Here is an 8407-nt window from a genome sequence, read left to right as displayed (position 1 = left end):
TGTCTGATAGCAAATAGTATATAGGGGTAGCTTCTAATGTTTTATAAAACTCACAACTTATTAGTTAATTATATGTAACGTAGCTCGGCCATGTGTATAATGTACTGTTAAGTTCATATTTCCTTCAGTGACGTCAACACACATACGATTCATTGAAAAACATGTTGATCTTTTCCTTATATCGATAAAATAATAACCTGCTTGCTCGATGAACATATTTTTGCTCAAGATAACAGAATTATCTTCATGAGAAGCTCGTCATTCTAACTAATATTTTCATACTACCATGTTTCCATCTCCTTTACATATATATATATATAACAGTCTATAACATTTATCCGAATTTCATTTTCGAATCACCATCCGTTGATCTACAGTTTTCATTATATATTTTTGCAGTGTTAAATTGAATATAATTATGTACAATACTGTTTCATTTTACAAATTGCAATAATGCATGAACATTTATCAAAATGAAAATCACAAAGCTGTCAATAATTCTTTGAAAACATATTTTGAACATAAATAAGAAAAATATTGTACCATGACGATGTTTTGAACGATAGAGTGGATTATTTTTTTCTTCAGATATATTTGCTGAACCACGAATACATTCTCTTCCAATCACTTAGCAAATAAACAGTTATACAAATGTGGGATTATTCTCTTTTTCACAGAGGTTGTGTCCGCAATAAATACCATGTGTTCCGGAATGATATGCGTCTTTAGCTTCACCCATTACATAAGCCAAGGTAAAATCCAGATGATTTAATGTCCTCAAAATGAGAGCCAGGGTAGTGATATTGTAACCGTCGGGTATACGATATCTATAAGAATCGAACACATATACAATGTAAGTGCATGTCTCAAAGAGAAATAGAAAGACTTTTCAATGAGATAGGGACACCGAATACATCGAACTGCATCTCTCGAAACCAGATTTCTTTCTATTATCATGGGAATCCATTAAAATGACAATAAGTCATTGAATACGAACAAGGCTGGTGTAGCAAGTATTTATATATATATGCATTTTTTTCGATTTTAATACACAAATTTGTGCAATCCTGTGATATATTTGGATAGGTTTGATGAGGATTGGTTTCAACACATTTGGTCAGTGTTACATCAGTAAATAATTCGATAATTGTATATATAGAATATATACGCCAATGGTAGTCGTGATGACCTGGTAAATTAGGTATTACTAGACTAATGGATTCTTCCTGACCTACCCACTACCTTCTCCAATTCTATACATTGACCTGATCTTCGAATAAAGCAACACTCTCCCTGTTTACTTTGCTTCTTGAATTTTATTAAAACTTAGCTTATCTCCAGACGATAATGATGGTGTCTGGGGAAAGGAAGTACTGTACGCCTGTCAGCGACACCCCCTATTTCTCTTCTATTGTTATTTTAACCGACCATGTTTTGTACTGATGACACTAACCTATTTTAAAGGTGTCACTGGATTTTGTCGTTATGCAAGATTTGCGTGTTCAGACCCAAGAAGAGACTAAACCCTTCTCTGACCACGTCGGCCTTGTTACAGTAATACCAAGTGCATGGACGGGTCAAGATTTCAATACAAGGTCAAACAAGTGTTTATATAGGGTAGCGTATACCATTTACAGCTGTGTACAATAGGCGTGTTCTGTGACGTCAGCATATTTACTGCAATAAATACATTGCCATCAAATTATTTATAAAAATGTAGATTGGTCATTAAAATTGATAATATTAAAGTACTGGTGCATACATTGAGGATTTCATTGACCAAACTCGTGGTTTAATTCTCCAATGTATAAAGTTAATAGCTTTCCTATCGGAATATTCTTGCATGCGAGTGAAATATATATTATATAATATTAAACTATTAAATTTAATGTTTATTTTACTTTCAAAGACAAGAAAAGATAAATAAAAACGACCACACCAACAACAATGGTAAAAAAGCGCGGGAATTAGCAGCTTAAATTAATGTGTTATTTTCATTGGAATACCTAAAGCAAATTTCAGCATTTTCTGTTGTAAGCTGGTAATCTTATAAGGTTGCTTACATGCTATCACCAACATTGCATTTCGAAAAAAACGATATGTACAGCCGTAGTATACAAAATAACCACTTATACATTCCCTTCCTTTGCAGCCCAGTACTAGCGTACTTCAATGCGATAAACAGAAAATATAGTTCTGATCTTTTTGATCAGTGATTATGCTATAAATAGTTATATCATAAATCAAGTTGATAATTTCGGGATGGTCACGAATGGTAAAATGAACTAATATATCCTACTCCTTACAAATTTAGATATAAAAAGTTAAAAATACTATTGTAGTTTTACTTTAACTAACTGGCCTCTAAACTCTACAATTATATGCCTGTCCCTATTGTCGTTATGCCGCTAGAAATGTTTTTGAAAGAAAAGAACCGTCATGGTGTTCTCATTGGGAAAAGTTACATTTCCTTGTGTGATACATGTATGTACGTTAGTCTTTTTGGATCTTTAATAGTATGCCTGTAGGTTTCGTTATCATTACCCGATTTTCATTTTATAAGAACGTGATAGTACTTCTATATGGCCTATAAAAGAACCGGGCTTGTTTGATAGACAATAAATTCCTACAGGCCTATTATCAAATTTTCAAAAGACAAAATACTACCTAATAATAACCAGTCAATGAAAATGATGCGTACCTCTTGTTTTAATAGGAATCCTAAATCAAGCTCAATGATGGCTTCATCAATACTTATTGTTGCCAGTTTTAGTTCATATTGTGATACCGTATTATCAAGAATGGAGATAATGAAATGTAGAGTTTGAAGAAACTCCGAACGTTGTGTTAACTTTTCAATGCTTATAAAAGCATCTCTTAATTCTTCTTGAACTTAAGACTGCTTTGTGTGGTATTGGAACTCCGACACATTAACGGAACAGAAATGTACTCATTCCAAGCTTATGGAGAAGGTCATCATTCCCTTTTTAGCAGTTTCAAGAAAATCAAACTGTGATAGAGATGTATTTTGTGAAAAACAATGAAATGCCGAGATAGAATAATACTTAACAGGAGAGGAAGCTGTGGTAATGATGAACTCTTAGTTGACAAGTTGACAAGATCTTCCAGCTGTGTCCCTCTTGTTTAAGACTAAATTTGTCGCAGAGCTATCAGAAGAGGCAGTGACGAATCTGCAAAGTTCTTCAGTTTCAAAAAAATTGGGTTTATCCCATTATCGCTACTGTCATGACATATATCAACAGTTGATGTATGAACTTGCAATTTCGGTACGGATTTTAGATTGAGACTGGGAGGAATGTTTTAGGTTTACATTCTGGAAGTAAGACATGCTTAAACTTTCGGAACACCGTCACATCTTGCTACCTTACTTGTTAATTTTCCATTTCTGGATGGCTTCTGCTTCCCCTACGATACGGTTGAAATATCCTATTAAATTCGATATTCATTTTCTATTACTTCTAGCGGAATAACAGTTAGCAACACACGGTTTCAAGAGCAAGTGTAAAATATTCTAAATCGTTGTGTGATATGAAGTCAGACGTATTAGATGCTCCTAGCCACGCCTTTTGGTTCCGTTGTCGTCATCATGGTTCTCGTTTTAAGGATATGACTTAACGAAGATGTTAGCTGGATTTACGGCGGGTGTCGTCGATGATGCAGAAGACTAAACCAAGATGTGACCGAGATTTCCGGCGGGTGTTCGTCGATGAGGAGGAAGACACCTTCCTTGTCGAAACACGTGTTCTTATTCTCATTACGCAATCCATTAAACAAAGGTGATCATGTTTATTTTCTCCCTTATATATATATTAACATCTGTGTCTAAATCTAAATCAATATTCAAAAATGTGCATGAGACAATATTATATATATAACAAAATATCTAAATTCACCATTTAATTTATATTAAAATATTATATATAAAAGGGACGTACATGTCTAGAAACAAACACTAGTCCGCAGTTAGTATAACCATGTCATACTGGGCTCTGATACCAAATGTATATGTTCATCAAACAAGTTAAACGCCTGACTTATTTTCTTGAAGTTTTCCCTGTCTGGTCATATTTTCCCCTCGTTTCCTCAAACAGGTGAAATAACTGATTTATTCTCTTGGCGTATTTTAAAAAAGTATTTTAAATATCGAAACTGATAAAAGGCAACTTTGTGTTAATCAATAACAAATATTTAAGGCTAAACACAAAATGATTTTTAAAGAACCCACACCTTTCTCAGCATGCATATGGATGATTACACAAGTCACATATATAAAGTAAACTCATGCAGCTGTTTCGTCTTGCTGGGTGCTAAGGACCAAAGCGTTGGTACCGAGTAGGCGTGTGGGGAGATTCATACTACGTCGTAAGTCTACTGTTGTCTAGCTGCTCTTAGTATTTGTTGAAGGTCATGATGTTTTGTTTTAGTTTTGGGGTCTGTAGTTTTAAGTATTTGTCTTTTCATCTCAGCTCTCATATTGCGGTTATGTTTTTATGTTATTTTTGGTTTTGTTTTTTTCCCCTTTTTTATTTTATATGGTATCTATGCTTCTTAAATTGAATTGATAAAACTTATTGCTATATGATACACTGAAGGAATTAATGAAGTGGTTTGTTGGACTACACCTGGTTGTCTTGGTATAATAAGGTGATATGAGGGTCACCGTGAACGTGTCACCAAGGGACACCCTAGTCAAGTTTGCATTATACTGATTTCTTTATCGCACTTCGGCGTAATAAAATTACAACGTTTACGGCGGCTATAGATTGCAATGGAGTTTAAGGTATGATGTTTGTTGAGGGACCATTATTGTACCTCTTGTTGGGGTTGTTTCCAGATACAACTACCATATAATAAACATGTGTCAGGTCACTGAGAGGACAGTCCATCTAAGTTCACGTAGGGTTTATTTATTTACAGTTATATAACACGTCTGACTAAGGTCACCTTAGGTCACTTTCACCTTTCATCTTAAACTAGATAAAATTCAAACACGTCATGACATTTTGCCAGACACGATTTCTTTCTTGTAGTTCTTAATGATTCAGTTGACCTTACATTGACTTGGAGATAGAGATAGGTGTAACTCGCTTGCAACAAAGACCATATATTGGAAAACCTCAATAGACGTCAATAAAATATCCAATTGATACTATAATACCATATAAATTAAATGAGTATGTTTATAGTCTTTGCTTTTACTCAGAGATGCTGTATTTGTTGAACGGATAGCGTTATATGTTCCTTATGATAGTCCCAAAAATAAGTAAATATTCAAAATTCCATGCATCTTAAACATTCTTTTGTTTCTTGAAATTCTATGATGATTGGGTTATCATTTGCCTTTCACCTATTGGACGTGAAAATGTATGAAAATCACCTACTCGACCGCCTAGGATTTCTTCGTGTGCTCCTGTTTCCTTTAAAAGCTGGACCTCTTATGTGCTCCAATCCGGAGCAACAAGGAATCCGTATAAAATAACTCGTTAATCAATAATAATAAATTTCAATTTTACTTATCGTGGAAAGTTAGTAAGTAGTATAGGTCGCAGTTCCCTCCGGTTTATATTTCCAAAAATATATTAGTTTATTATTTTGGTGTATATTACAATTATGTTACATATTAACTATTTATTAGCTTTATAAGTAATTACCGAGATGTCTTGCTCACGAAATGAAAAAGCGATATCATAAATTATATTTTCTTTTACATTTCGTGCTATATTTGGAGCATAATACCAATTTAACATTATAGATTTGTCAGCAATTACAATGGACCGGAAGTAATAATTGATTTTTTCTAAAGATAATCTGTTTCAGGGAGAGTAATTAAGTTCGTTTACCGAAGAGATGCACATATGTTGCTACAAATATAAGGGGTGTTTAGGGCGGGTTAGGGTAGTTTGTAATTGGTCACAATGCTCTTTTCATATTGTCGGTACCCGTTCTTCTTCTTGACAATCGGTAAATCATCTCGCGATAATGTCGCCAGCTTGGACACCCAACACCCGACTCACTCCCACGGAACAAAGATTGATCCTGTCCCTCCTCGATTCAGAAGTGTTGCCTCACATTAACCTTTGTTATGCCTGGGCCAGCATTAGCTCAACTGGTCAAGCGATTACAGGTGAGCATACCCCGACCGGTCACTGAGAGGCCGATGACCATAACTGCATGCTGACCAGGGCGTTAGGTCACGCTGACTCCTGGCCTAACAGGTTCAGGGCTTAGGTTGTACCCGAACATTGTTGCGCTCTCGCGGCGCTTTATCGGGTCTGGTTACCACAGAACGCCGCTACACTAGCGTGCATTATGTCAGTCAGAACAGGCTTGTCCCAACTGACCAGGGCTACTGCACATATATGCTGTTTAAAAAAAGTAATTTCGACATTCTGTGATTATGAAAAATGTATTTTGTTAATTCGATGTACAATAAAAATAACAGCAGATTAATTAGATTAAATACATATATGTAAATTGTGGATACAATATATAGAGATCGTTTATTTCGAATATGAATTTAATGTAAATAGTTAATATATATATAGCTACACAATGTATAAAGTGCAAAAGCCCAGAATTTCAGTGTGTAGTAAAAACGTATGGAGATTCTGTGTTTAGAGGCAGTGTGTTGATTTTCACTGTATTGAATAGTCTTTAGAGATATTGTATAACGACACGAAGAAAAGAGATATTATATAGGAAAGTACAGTGTAAAGAGATATTATATATTAAAGTACAGTGTAAAGAGATATTATATTGGGAAGTACAGTGTAAAGAAATATTATATAGGGAGGTACAGTGTAAAGAGATATTATATAGGGAAGTACAGTGTAAAGAGATATTATATAGGGAGGTACAGTGTAAAGAGGTATTATATAGTAAAGTACAATGTGAAGAGTTATTATATAGGGAGATACAGTGTAAAGAGATATTATATAATAAAGTAAAGTGTAAAGAGATATTATATAGGGAGGTACAGTGTAAAGAGATATTATATAGTAAAGTACAGTGTAAAGAGATATTATATTGGGAAGTACAGTGTAAAGAGATATTATATTGGGAAGTACAGTGTAAAGAGATATTATATAGGGAAGTACAGTGTAAAGAGATATTATATAGGGAGGTACAGTGTAAAGAGATATTATATAGGAAAGTACAGTGTAAAGAGATATTATATAGGGAAGTACAGTGTAAAGAGATATTATATAGGGAACAGTTAAGATGATATTATAAATGGGAAAATAAGAAAAAGGGAAAAAAGGGAAGATTTAATTTGGGAAAAAGGAAAAAAAATTGGGAAGACAGTGTAAAAGATTTAATTGGGGGAAACCGTGGGGAAGGGGTATTTTTGGGGGACAGTGTTTAAAAAAATAGGGGGGGTAGGGGGTTGGGGTTTTTTGGGGGGGAAAGGGAAGGTTTAATAGGGGATCGTGGGAAGGGGGGGGTACTTTTTCTTTTCGGGAAAAAAAAAGGGGTGGGGGGTTTGGGTTGGGGGGGTTTTTGGGGGGGGGATTCCCGGGGGGTTCGCCGTCCCTGCCCAAGGCTTCCGGGCCCCCGGGGGCCGGCCTTAATGGTAACAATACAGTGTAAAGAGATATTATATAGTAAAGTTCAGTTTAAAGAGATATTATATTGGGAAGTACAGTGTAAAGAGATATTATATAGTAAAGTATAGTGTAAAGAGATATTATATAGTTAAGTACAGTGTAAAGAGATATTATATAGGTAAGTACAGTGTAAAGAGATATTATATAGGGAAGTACAGTGTAAAGAGATATTATATAGGGAAGTACAGTGTAAAGAGATAGTGTATATATATAGGTACACGTGGTGTAAAGAGATAGTATATTAAGATAGAGATACAATGCCATATATATGTTTACAGCCCTACGCGTTAATGTCATTTCAGATACTCGAGCCTTTTATTTGAGGCTGACCGCAAGTTCACAGTTCACCTGGTAGCATCGGTCAAGATGTTGTTTATACAAGTCTGATGTCAAATGCCGTACATGGTGACTGGCTGGTCAATTTCATTATTATATAACCGGACAATTGAACGGGCTTGGGTAGGGTGAAATACAGGTGAAACTCCACTTCCCCCTGGTCAAACTGATAAGGCATAGTGTCTGGCCACAAAGGTGAATAGTGTGATAGGACCATTGCGGTGTTACCTGTACGGCCGTGTCCTAAGCCAGGCTAACCCATTAGATAAGAGTTAGATACACGCCTTACCCCAGGGTCTCTACAAACTATTTATGTTATTTATCCGGGTGTGAATCATACAAATAAACCTTACACTTGAATTGTTGGCTCTCTCTACGCCATGTTTCTTAAAATGTAAGGCACCCATACAACATATATATGTGAAAAAAATTTTTTTTTTGTA

This window comes from Pecten maximus, chromosome 3, assembly GCF_902652985.1.
Source record: "Pecten maximus chromosome 3, xPecMax1.1, whole genome shotgun sequence".
NCBI classification, from domain to species: Eukaryota; Metazoa; Mollusca; class Bivalvia; order Pectinida; family Pectinidae; genus Pecten; species Pecten maximus.
This window is presented reverse-complemented; position numbering follows the sequence as displayed.